The 13,196-nt window shown below is 46.3% G+C and overlaps 1 protein-coding gene across 3 annotated transcripts in view; it reads left to right on the top strand.

Moving 5' to 3' along the window:
* PITPNC1 (phosphatidylinositol transfer protein cytoplasmic 1) overlaps positions 1-13,196 on the top strand; it is a 160,033-nt gene that overhangs the window by 48,979 nt on the left and 97,858 nt on the right. The window lies entirely within an intron of this gene.

The following is a 13,196-nucleotide window of genomic DNA, read 5'->3' as shown; positions in this document are numbered from 1 at the left end:
CAGGCCTCACATCCTCCTTCCCCATCCCTGACGTCGAAGTGCCAGTTTGCGATTCACCCTCCACGCTAGCTTCTGAGGGGGAGCCAGGAGCCTGAGGTTTCAAAACCAGCTCTGCACTTGGTGGCTTTGGGCAAATGACTTGCATTGCTCTGTGCCTAAGTTTCCCCACCTTTGACATGAGAGGAATGCCATCGCCTGGGTAACTCACAAGGAAAGAGATAGTAAGCGTGAAATCTCTCCGAAGGGAAGGTGGACACCTCTTGCCCCGAGAGGTTGGGATTGTGGGTTGTGTATGGGTCTTCTCCCACTTCAAATGGGTAGTTTAGTCCTTCAGGAGCTCTAGATGCAGGGTATTCAGGACCAGCTTCAGACAGGAAACCATTTGCCGCTCCTTTTCCTCCATGCAGTCCCTATGGCATCTTTTGGAATTCTCTCCGAACCCCTGATCCACCTCTTCTCCTCTTTCACTGGGGAGCCACTTTGTCCCCCCTGCCGGGCACCTCTTCCCATAGGTGCTGCTTCCAAACACTGAGCACTCTAAATTTAATCACCATCCTTGTCATTCCTCCCCCAACCCACCCCCTGTACTCATTGGTGGCACCCCTCCGCCGCTCCACCATCTCTCCTGCAGCGGGATACCCTAAAGTAATCGCTGCCCTCGGTTACCACCTAAAATGAGCCCTGAGTGTATTTTTTCCAGGAAAGGAAAAACATTTTCCTTTGGTTCACTTTTAAAAACAGATGCCTCATTGAAGCCAGTTTGGACTGACCAGCTCTGAAGGTTTTTGAATGGGGGAGGTCCTGGGAAAATTATACAGAAAATTGATATGAAAGTCCTGTCCATTCTCCCTGCAGGAGGCAGAGAGCTTGGCGTTCTGCCTCCCCACACCCTGATTTGCAATAAACTCTCTAGTTAGGATTTAGGATTTGGATGGTGATCCAGAGGAAGGCAGGCTTTTGTTCTCCTTTTTACATCACTTGCCTTCCCCCCAAAATCATTCCAAAGGCAAAGGCTATTGTCAGTCCCCCTTGGAAAGTTGCTGCTGGGAGCGGATTTGCAGGTTTGCTGGGTGTTTTTGTAGGGTGCTTCCTCGGGGAGGATTCAAGGGCCTGGATCCGAGTGAATTTTGAGAACTAATTTATGCAGAAAGCCGGTTGTTTGTGACACCGGCTGGAGAACGAGCTTGCCAGTTCCTTGCCTTTGATTTGAATGTAGAAACTCTGAAAGGGCCAAAGCCCGGGCCTCTGGCTTTTTTTCCATCGTGCTTTTAACTTGAGAGCTTTCACCCCTGACCTCTCCCACCCCAAAACTCCTTCCATCTCGAAAGTTTCTAAACCCAGCTCCCGTCAGCAACACTGACAGTCGGTACCATGGAGCGTAAGGAGCCGCTGTGCCAGATGGCCTCAGTGCCAGAGAGCTTGCCACTTTCTCTCGATTCTCCGGTCCTCTTCAGGGGAGCAGGTGTCCTTGCAAATCTCCGCTTTCCACACCAGCTCTTGTGTTTCTGTAGGGAACCCAAGATGCAACTCTCCAAGGAGTAAAAATCCCCATCAAGCTTGCTTTCATCAGCACCTGCCGTAGGTCCAATCAGCTCCAGTTCTCGGTGCTCTGGACCTTATCCCTGTCTCTAATAGTTCGGAAACAAAGAGGTGCTTTGCATCCTTGTAAACTCTTTAAGACCTTTTCCTTGAGCTGCTCCAAACACACCTCCTCAAGTTCTCAACACCTGGGCATTGGAAGTCCTAGACAGTGCTGCGCGGACATGGAAATAATTGCCTGCGGTCTGGTCAGGATGATATTTTGGCCCCTTTCATTTTAAAGGTCTACATGATGGGCCCAGGAAAACGTTTCTGAATTCAGTCAATCATTAACATCCATTAAGCACTTAGGATATGCAAAATATGGCACTTAACTGCTGGGGAGAATGCCCAGTCATTGATTCAGACACTGTCCCTGTCCCACTGGGAGTTCACAATCCAGAGGGGGTGAGCGGTGGGGGCAGATAAACAGGGAAAGAGTAACAAGAGAAATTCAATCATTCAAAAGTAGCAACAGTAAAAAGCACTTTAGAGGCAGTTGCATTGTGGTCTAGTGGCAAGAGCCTGGACCATGGGAGTCAGAGGACCTGAGTTCTGCCACTTGCCTATTGTGTGACCTTGGGCAGGTTGCTTCCCTTCTTTGTGCCTTGATTACCTCATCTGTAAAATGGGAATTCAGTACCTCTTCTCCTTCCTATCTAGACTGTGAGCCACGGGTGGGTGAAGGACTGCATCTGACCCAGTTATCTTGTGTCTACCCCAGTGTTTGGCACAAAATAAGCGCTTAACAATTGTCATTATTATTATCGTTATTATTATTATATTTCCTGCCAGGGCAGAAATAGCCCGGAGAGCATGGCAGTCCTGCCCAAGCCACTAAACCCCTTTCCAACATACTAGATGAGGTGACAGTGGATTCTGTCTGCTCTCTTAGCTGGAAGGGGAACTTCCACCCTAACCTTTGTTGTGCCCAAAGAGCCGGGTAGAAGTCGGGGCTGCTGCCTCCACAGGCCTCAGAGCTCCTGAGACCTTGCCTACCAGCCACACATGATAGTGCTGAAGGAGAAGGGATCTTGGATGTTTCCTCTTGACTATTGCCCTGAAGCTCAAGTGAGGTTGTGATCTTTAGAGCAACAATAACAAAAAAGCTTCATATTCTAGCGTAATGTAGGTATTTATCATCAAATTCTCCCTGGGAATGTTAGGGAGCTGTAGACTCCCTTTTCTTTAACTTCTGTGCCGGAAGAGGAGACCCAATATCAAGAGATGAAATGCCTTGGAGGGCACGTCCCATTCCCATTCCCTGTCACGGGATAACACTAGGCTAGGAGAAACGGGGAGGCCAGCACTGATGACTTCAAGACAGAAGAGAAGCAAGGCAGTAAGGTTTGTTTTTTCTAGATTTTTCTTTCCTCCTCTAGCTCTTCTTTTCTTTTTCCTTTGTGTCTCTGATTGTCTGCATCTCTGTTGCTATTTCCCACAATTCTCTCTCTCCCTTCTAACTTTCTGCCTCTGCATCTGTATCTGTGATTGTGTGTCCACATTTCCTCTGATTCTCCATGCTTTCCCCCTAATCCTCTCTCTTCCACCTCTCTCTTCTTTCTGCCTCTGTCTTGGTATGTTGGTGTGTCCTATGTTTCTCTATCTCAGTTTCCCCCAGTTTTTTCTCTCCCTCCCGCCTTCCCTCCCTTTCTTTCTTTCTCTCTCTCTCTCTTCCCACCACCTCCCCCCCGCACCTCGTTTCTCTCTTTCTCTCTCCTGGCTTTGTGTCTCATCTTGAAATACAGTATCACCTTGGTTTCAGAGCAATATGGAAGCTTCTGCAGATGTTATGCGAGAACTTTCATTTTGTTTTTTAGTTTACATTTTTTCACTAGGGTTTCTCTTAAAGTAATTCTTGAAGCTTTCAGGGAAGGACAATTACTCAGGAAAGTAGATCCTCACATTCCTCTTCTTCATCTAAAAGGTCCCATTATCAGGACTGTAACCTTTCTGAGCCCCTTCTAACCAGCACGTAACATTATTCCATGCCCTCTTCTGCAGAGAGTGAGAGAAACAAAAAGGCCAATTTTCTTTATTGATTGAAGAGACCAAAGCTGAGACCAGAATTCCTCAAAAAGCTATGTCATTCTCCTTCTGCCATTTATGTTTTTCTTTAGTAAATTTGATGCTAGAGGTGCACTATCTCTAAACACTTCCCAAAGATGGAAAATAGCGGATGTGGAAATATGAGCAATTGTGCTCTCTTTCCACATGCTAGAATCTGAATACCAAATGCAGTGGGCCTGGAGAATCTATGGAGATCAGAGCTTTGAGATTTGGATCAGAAATATGTGAGGGGTATCTAAGTCTGCACATTCTATTTGTTGCTATTCATTCAGATTTCAGTGCTTCTCTACCGTGCATTTCCTTAATTAAAATGGTTTATCCTTGCCAATGAATAATTTAAAGCCCCGCGAGCAACAGATGTCAAAGTACTCAAAACAAACTTTACTTCTGAATTATTTATTTTTTCTGAAAAGTGACATGTTTTTGAACGAGTAATTGGCAGCCCAGATGGAGATCCGTGAATGGTCAGCAGGTAACGCAGCACTTTCCTTTTTGTGCCTGCTAAGAACTGTGATCAGTTGGGCAGGAAGAGTCATTCAGGTCTCCAAAGAGCTGCTTGATTTGGGTCCAGGTGGAACTGTAGCCAGGCAGGTCTGTCCAGTGAAGAAATGAAACCTGCAGAGTCAGCCTGGCAAGTAGTCACAAGGCCAGTCTGATAGCAATGTATACCAATTGGGAAGAAAACCCTGCAGATTTCATTCTTTTATTTTTGGCTACTTGGAGAACTGGTGCCCTTTTAATACTTGTTTTCTTGGGTGTGCTCTGCACGACCCCATATGCTTTTGGAGTCCGCCTCTTACCTCTCCGAAGGATTTTTCCCTGAAACTCTGCTTAGTTTTTATAAACAACCGGTAAGTGGGAGGGTGTCAGCAGGACCTGGGTTCTAATCTCAGCTCCACCATTTGTCTTCTGTGTGACCTTGAGGGAGTCACTTCACTTTTCTGTGCCTCAGTTACCTGATCTGTAAAATAGGGACTGATACTGTGAGCCTCATGTGGGACATGGACTGTGTCTAACCTAATTAGCTGTGTCTACTCCAATGCCTAGTACAGTGCCTGGCACCTAGGGCCTGACAGTTATCATAAGGAAGTACAGTTTTAGGATTCTCAGCTTGCTTGAGAAGAATAGAAGAGAGTTCTGATTTCATTCCCTTTAGTGCCAGGGAGCCTCCATGGGGATGTAATAGAAATAGTCATGGTATTTATTGACCAGCCATTAGTTGCAGTGCACAATACTAAGCCCAACGGAAGCATGCGATCTGTAGTCCTACCCACTAGGAGCTTACATTCTAATGAAGTGGGAAAACTTTTTTGTGTATTTTAAGGTTTGTATAGGTTGAGAAGGAAAAAGGGACTAATGATGTTTTTTTCCTTCCTTTCTGGAGAAATTATACTATCACTGACATTATTTTTAATAGCCACCCAGGGTCTTCTGTGACCTCCACGAGAGCAAATTCTTTCTGTCTTTTGCTGAGTATGAGATTTTTACCCTTGATGGGGTCCAGGCTGGTAAAACCGAGGAGACGGCTATTTCGCTTTGTGTATCTGGTCTTCCGAGGTCAGATTTCATTTGAAATGAATCATTATTGGCTTTCTGTCCCACCCCTTTATCCTGGTCTCAGCAAAGTTGCCGTTGAAGAGACTTGAAGATTGAATCTGATCGTTGCACCCAGTTGTAGTTCCTCGATCTGAAATCACCCTGGCCTCGATTAGCGATTTTTCCCCCAGAGGCAGTCCAGTTTCAAGGTATGGCTTTCTGGGAACCCAGAAGAGACATTCAGTGTGCTGATTTTTTTGTTTGGTAGTAAAAGTGTTCACCGGATTATAAAAAGCTAGCAAACTGGGGAGCTAAGAAGGGCGAGATCTTTTTAAAAACTGATCTCTGAAGCTAAGATGTAGTAGTACTAATAGCGGTGGTGGTGGTGGTGGTGGTGGGAATGCTAGTGACATTCATTCATTGCTTAGTACAGTGCTCTGCACATAGTGAGGACTCAATACATACTATTGAATGAATAATTAAAATTTGGAAAGCACTGTACTGAGGGCAAATGGAGAGACAGTCTCTGGCTCTCAGGTGACACATATTGTGTAAAGAGGAGAGGGAGGAGAACAATGTCAATTCAGCAAGAGCATCAGCTGAACAGGTAGCAGTCCATCCCTCCTGGGAGGGAAGATTCTTCAGGCTCCTTATTGTTCCAGTCTTAGCCCAAACCAGACAAGCCTCTTAGGAATATGAGAAGTAGCATGGCCTAGTGGATAGAACACAGGCCTAAGGGTCAGAAGGACCAGGGTAATAGTGTTGGCTCTATTACTTGTCTGCCTCGTGGCCCTGGGCGAGTCGCTTCGCTCTTCTGTACCCCAGTTACCTCACCTATAAAATGGAGATTAACACTGGGAGCCCCTTGTGGGACAGGAACTGCATCCAACCCAATTGGCTGGTACTCACCCCAGCGCTAAGTACAGTGCTTGGTACATAGTAAGCGCTTCAAAATACCGCAGTTATCATTATGATTATTAAGGTCAGTTCTGTCGGCCCCCTGCTCCTATAGAGGACACAGTCTTGCTAGAGATGGCAGCTGGTAAGGGAAGTGGCCACCCTAGTCATGATTCAGCCTTTTCTCCTCTGTCCCATCAGACCCCGGAGCCCCGGTGTCTTGGGGTTCCGTACCCCATGACTTCAGTTCCCTTGTGCCTGGCTCAGTGGAAAGAGCACGGGCTTGGTGTCAGAGGTCATGGGTTCAAATCCCTGCTCTGCCACTTGTCAGCTGTGTGACTTTAAGCAAGTCACTTTACTTCTCTGTGCCTCAGTTACCTCAATCGGTAAAATGGGGATTGGGACTGTGAGCCTCACAAGGGACAACCTGATCACCTTGTATCCTCCCCAGCTCTTAGAACAGTGCTTTGCACATAGTAAGCACTTAACAAGTGCCATCATTATTATTATTATTCTGCCTTCCACTCCCTGCTGCCACAAGATGAACAAGTTGATCAGGTGACTCGAACCTCCTGTTGAGCATAAGCAGTGAGTGCACTGGCCATTTCAGAGCTACAGTAAGAAGCCGGCCTCCTCCCAGCAACCCCAAATGGGTAAGTGCTCAGTAAATGGGAAATTGCCCCATAGCTGTGCTGCAGAAGTGCCCTGCAGCCAGATTAGGTCACGTTTATTGAGTGCTTATTGTGTGCAGACACTGTATGAAGCACTGGGGAGAGTACAGTTCAACAGTAAGCAGGCACATTCCCTGCCCACAAGAGCTTACACTGTAGAGGGGGAGACAGACATTAATATAAATAAATGAATAAATTACAGATATGTACCTAAGTGCTGTGGGGCTGAGAGCAGAGTTGAATAAAGAGAGCAAGTCAAGGAGGCACATAAGGGAGTGGGAAAAGGGGAAAGGAGGGCTCAATCGGGGAAGGCCTCTTGGAGGAGATGTGTCTTTAATCCATTGTGCCCATCTCTGGTGGATACCCACGGCGCCCGTAGTCCAGGAGTTTGCAGTAACTGATAGAAGTTTTAGTGGGTCTGCAGAAATGTTTGTGGGCAGGGATTGTCTCTCTCTGTTGGTGCATTGTACTTTCCAAGCTCTTATTACAGTGCTCTGAATGCAGTAAGCGCTCAGTAAAGATGATCAAATGAATGAAATGTATGCAGATTCCTCATTTTTTTTTCCCAGGCTCTGTGCCTTGACTGTGTTGCTAGCCCAAGTGCCCATGTATCCAGAATCCACTGGGTTTGAAGGTGTTTCTCCCCCATCCAATGGTGTTTTTCAAAGTGATGTGTTGAGTTGTTTCTAGGAAAAGAGAAATGCTCGCTCTAACTGTATCTTTCACTACTCTCACCCTGGAGCCCAGGTTGGGCTTTTTGAGTGTTATCTGTGCATCACTTTATATTTGTTGGGAACATAGATTAAATGACTATAGGATCTAATTATTTGCCTATGGCAGAACCCTCTCCCCCCACCAAAAAAAAAATGTAATTTTATCAGGAACATGGAACTTTGTCAATTGAATTTAGAGGCAATTTAAAAATTCCCCTCGTGCTGCTGTCTCCTGACTGTATTAAATAAAATATTAAAAGTCACAGTTGATTAAACTGAGACTTTAGCTTGTAAGAGAGTTATTAAGCACTAAATCCTGACACTGGAGGGTTTTTTTCCCCTCTAAAAGTCATCAGAAAGATCTGTTTTCACATAATTTCAGCCTACAACACTTTCTGGTATTTCTTTAGACTCAGAGTTCTAGCAGTGCGGGAGAGTTTAGCACTTCAGGTATTCTACAGCGCCAAATCCAGCTGAGCCCATTATTATGAACCTTAGACAGTGACCCTCATGTGGGACAGGTACTGTATCCGACCGGCTCTGTCCCGGCGATTAGCACGCTGCCTGGCACGTACTAAGCACTTAACAAATGTCACGATTATTCCTATTTTTATTATGACCTGATGGGGTTGGTAGATATTTAGTGGCCTCCAAGTACGAGGGCCATATGCTGGTTCTGTACTATACAGTCTGATTTTCAGCCGGCCTAATCTCCTATCTGTTTGTCCTAAGGCACCAGATACCTTTAGGCCCAGTCTCTGAATTTTTTAGCACCTGACCTCCATCCACCTCAGCTCCTGCCACCAAATCTCATGGCTAGGAAGTAGCCCCCATGTTTTCATGGACCGGAAGAGAGGCAGCATCGTCTAGTGGATAGAGCATGGGCTCGGGACTCAGAAGACCTTGGGGTTCTAATCCGCCACTCGTATGCTGTATGACCCTGAGCAAGTCGTTTCACTTCTCTGCACCTCAATTCTATAGTCTGGGCAATGCACAAAACATAGTGCTTGTCTCTTACTTTGGGATGGGCAGAGATGGTTCCAGAACCTGCCAGGGCAGAGTATGGCCACCCTCCTTCCAAGCCCCTCTTCTTTACATTTACACAGTTTAGAAGTCATTTTTTTTGAAAGCTACTTCTTTGATGTAAAGTAATAAACCCATCTCTAGCTACTTATTTATTGTAAAGAAGTAAACCAACCTCTAGGCAGCAGCCTTTTAAGAACAATTTCTGTGGCAGTCAGCCCTGTTTACGTACTACCCGCAAGTGCCATGTGAAGCCATACAGCATGCCCAAGTCCCAGGGAAATGAAAGCCACCTTTACTAGTGCGTATGGTGCCTTGTTCTCCAGATCCTTCTTGTCATTAACTGGCCTATGTTAAAAAATAATAATAATAATAAAATTCAACTCTGATGGTCTCTGAGACTTTGTGAGAGAGAGCCATGAAAACTCAGCCATTGCAGGATCAGGAGAGGGGATATTGGTTGCAGACACTGAACTACATCTGGAGCGCAAGGCTCCAGTTGCTGCTCCAAAAATTCGGACAAAGAGAAACTTGACGTGACTCCAGCCGCCAAGTCTCACTGAGACTTCCCTCCGTGAGGCTTCCGCATTCTCCCCAGGCTATGTTGGGCCTGGGAGTCTGCTTGTCACTTCCAGAAAAGGTGACTTTGATGAATTTCCCAAGTTGGGGTTTATATATGTGCTTTTATACTCCGTGCCTTCTCCCATCAATGATTTATTTTAATGCCTGTCTCTCCTGCTAGACTTCAAGCTCTCTGTGGGGAGGGATCATGGCTACCAACTGTTCTGTACTGTCCCAAATGCTTAGTACAGTGCTCTTCATTCAGAAAATTTTAAGCTCCTTGTGGGCAGGGATTGTGTCTCCTCGCTCTCTCCTACTCTCCCAAGCATTTAGTGCAGTGCTTTGCACGCTGAAGCACTCAAAAAAGTCCTGCTAATTGACTGATTCGGGCTGACGGCCAATTGACCGTCTAAAGAGCAAAACTGGTCACGTGACCTGCCGACCCCATATGTGGCATGAAGTGTGCAGTGTGACTTCCACTGTATGCTGACGTCTGTGATTACCATGGGGACCCAGGCAGCAGGAGGAGACTGGACCATCCCTGGAAGGGTGTCAAGGAAATTCGAATCAAGAGAATGATTTCCCCCACAGAGGGGTGAGTTTTCTGGCAGAATTGTGGTGTCAAGAGGCTAGAGGAGTAGAGTCACGGAAGCATCATTTTGGCTACCCTATACTGAGTGCCACCTTTTGCCCACCTTTTGCCCACCTGGGAAGAGGCCTTCAGAGTCAGTGTGGTGAATCAATACTCGAGAGATCGAGAGGCTCCATGCCTCTCGAGCTGCCGAGGAGGCAGCCGTAGTCCCGGTGGTGCAGAGAAATGGAGGAGACCCAGATCCAGCGTGGTGGCCCCAGGAAAGAGACTGAGCTGTCCGTGAACCCAGGCTTCCCAGCCTGCAGCTGGGCGCTCACGACGCTGCAGAGCTGGTTCCCGTGAGGCCTCGGGAGGTTGAGGAATGCGGGTGATGTAACACAGAGCCACCAGATGTGCAAGCCGGCATGAGTCACGGTTGCACAATCCACTTAGGAAACATTTTCTGGGTCATCTGGACGCGAGGACCGGATGCTTCCCTTCCATTCCGAGGTGGGGGCTCCACAGCGGGAGCTCAGGCCAGGAGTCCCGCTTTTGTTAACATCTGTCTGAGATTACAGGCTCTCTCTCTGGCCTGGCCCAAGGGTAGCTCCCTGGCTCGCTGATACTCATCCTTGTTATTGTCATTTGCACAGGGAATTAGGCTCCTCCTGTAGAGAATCCACCTCTCAATTGGTTCTCCCTGTTATCATTCCTGAATTCTGCAGGACCTGGGCTGCAATGGTATCAGCGGGGAGTATAGGCAGGAGAGCTAAGAGGCATGGCATAAGGGGCACTCCTTCCTTCTCCCCTCGAAAAATGAAGTTGTGTGGCCTAGTGGAAAGAGCACGGGCCTGGGAATCAGAGGGCCTGGGTTTGAATCCCGGCTCTATCGCTTGTCCGTTGTGTGACCTTGGGCAGATGACCTCACTTCCCTGTGCCTCAGTTCCCTCATCGGCAGAATGGAGAATCAGTACCACTTCTCCCTCCTACTTAGACCATGAGCCCCACTCACACACAGATGAGCTGTTCTGGTCAGGAGAATCATGTTTAAATATGAATTCCAGTGTCTTCGGTAAGGCTGTGTGCCCCTAATCAATCAGTCATATTTATTGCATGTTTAATCTGTGTAGGCAATTCTACTAAGCACTTGGGAGAGTCCAGTATAACAGAGTAGGTAGACGTGTTCCTTGCCCACAAGGAGCTCACAGCCCAGAGAGGGAGGCAGACGTTAATCTAAATTACGGGTATGTACGGAAGTGCTAGGGGCTGAGGGTGGGATGAATAAAGGGTACAAATCCCCATGCAAGGGTGACGTAGAAGGGAGAGGGACTAGGGGAACTAAGACTTGAGTCTTTGAATGCCTCTTTGAGGAGATGGGGTTTTGGTAAGACTTTGAAGCGGGGAAGAGTTATGGTGTGTCAGATATGAAGGGGCGTTCTAGGCCGGAGATAGGAAATGGGCGAGGCGTTGGTGGTGAGATAGGTGAGATCAAGGTAGGTACAGTGAGTAGGTTGGCATTAGAGGAGCAAAATAAGGGTGCTGGTTTTGTAGTAGACTCCCAGGGAGTAAGATAGGAGAGGGCAAGGGGATCGAGTGCTTTAAAGCCCATGGTAAGGAGTTTCTATTTGGTGGATGAGCAACCACTGGAGTTTCTTGAGGAGTGGGGGAAATGTGGGCTGAACAGTTGGCTAGTACACTCTCACATACCCATTCAGGTGAATTTCACCATCAGCAGTGTGTTCAAATAAGGAGAGGTGGTGGTGGGGGAGGTGTATGTGCAGGGTGTAAATCTGTATGCCCTCTTCTTGTGTATACACATTGGTATAATATACATCTAAACATTTATGCAAACTCTCCGTAACAGCAGGTGAACTTGTGAGGCTGGTTATCCCAGATTTTCTCCGGCCAGGTCCAATGCTTTCTCCTTCCTGGCATTGCTCTTTTATTTAGCCCATTTCAGCTGTTCTTCATTATCCCCTTCTGAATAGGGATTTTACCCACGATTGGGAAGTACTAATATTCTGTAGAAGAGTAGAAACGCTCAACTAGTCAGGGTAAAGCAGATTAATGCATATGGTTTAGTGAGGGAGGCAATTGGAAGTGAAAGTTCTTGGTATGAGCAGATGATATTTGGTCTAAAACCGTGTAGATAGTTTTTTAATGGTATTAAATATGGTCTGGCATTACCGTACTTTATTACAATAAGTGTCTACTATATGCCAAGCACTGTGCTCCACTCTGGGGTAGGTACAAGATCATCGCAGAGGTCCTCAAAAGACGTAGGGGAAGCAAGTGAGCTACCCCCATTTGACAGATAGAAGAAACCCAGGCACGGGAAGGCTAGGCGATTTACCCAAGGTGACCCAGGGGGACAGAGACAGAGCTGGGATTAAAGCCCAGGTCTTCTGACTACTAATCTCATGTTCAGAAACTTTGTTTAATTGCACACTGTGCAATTTTGTAATTGATTTTGTAATGCTGTTTCAGATGCACCCAAATAAAGAAAAATGTTCCTGATTAGGGAAGCTGCTTCTTATCTTAGCTCTCTGCCCTGCCTCAAATTACTTTAGCCCCACTTAACATGCTTAGGGCTATAATATTGCCCCTGGATTGAGAAGCTAAAAAATCATGGGGAGAGCCAAAAAGCAAAATCAAACAGACGATCTAAGGTGTAAACCAATACTTTTCTTAAGATGTAGAAGAAGCATTTGGAGGTAAGGATCTAGGCTTTGGCTTTTCAGTGACTCTATTTAATTCTAGTGGATTGGTCAATCGGCAGAGGATTACACATTGTCGCCTAAACTGCAATTAAATACGAGTCAGACATTGGCATTTATTGATCAGCATAAATTATTTTGCAGAAAAGGAGGAATAACTTGTTGGATAAATGCTGCCATTTAGCCTTGGCAGAAATGTGACTATTCGTGTTCCCATTTATATTTTTAGCTGCCTCCTGGGGCTTTGGGATTGCTCAGATGAACTTTCAGAGCTTGAAATTTTTGCTACTTTGATGCCCTGTGCAGCCAAAATACAGAGAAAGATCAAATAACGCAGTTTGGCGTTACCGCTAAGTCGATTCTCATCCCACTCCACTTCTCCAAAGGAGATGAAGTTAAAAATAGTTGTGACGTCAGGGAGGTGAATAAACTCATGTCCCCCTCCAAGCTTCAGAATGGCAGGATGAAGGTTACCGACTATTGTGTATTATACCTCTCCTCCGTGATCCTAAACTTGTAGAGATGAAGCCCAAGAGCATTCTCGGTGAGGAGTTTCAGTTCTACAGTATCCTCACTCCGAGAAGGGGTTTTTCAATTTATCAATTTCAACATTGTTGCATCATCGTTACTGTTATTATTATTTGGTTCTGCCATGACCTGTGTTTTCAATATACGTTTTGGCTAGAACATTATTAGGGAATGTTATTCCAACACCCCAGGCTAGTTTGGGCTCAATAGGCCACATGAGCAAAAAAACAAAACCAAAAAAAAGCTTACCGTGCATGTGCTCACAGAATCAAAGTTAGGTGCATACTCCAGCCTTAATGGGAAGTTTCACAAGAGTCAAGCCCTCAAGTTC

This window comes from Ornithorhynchus anatinus, chromosome 15, assembly GCF_004115215.2.
Source record: "Ornithorhynchus anatinus isolate Pmale09 chromosome 15, mOrnAna1.pri.v4, whole genome shotgun sequence".
NCBI lineage: Eukaryota > Metazoa > Chordata > Mammalia > Monotremata > Ornithorhynchidae > Ornithorhynchus > Ornithorhynchus anatinus.
This window is presented reverse-complemented; position numbering and strand designations above follow the sequence as displayed.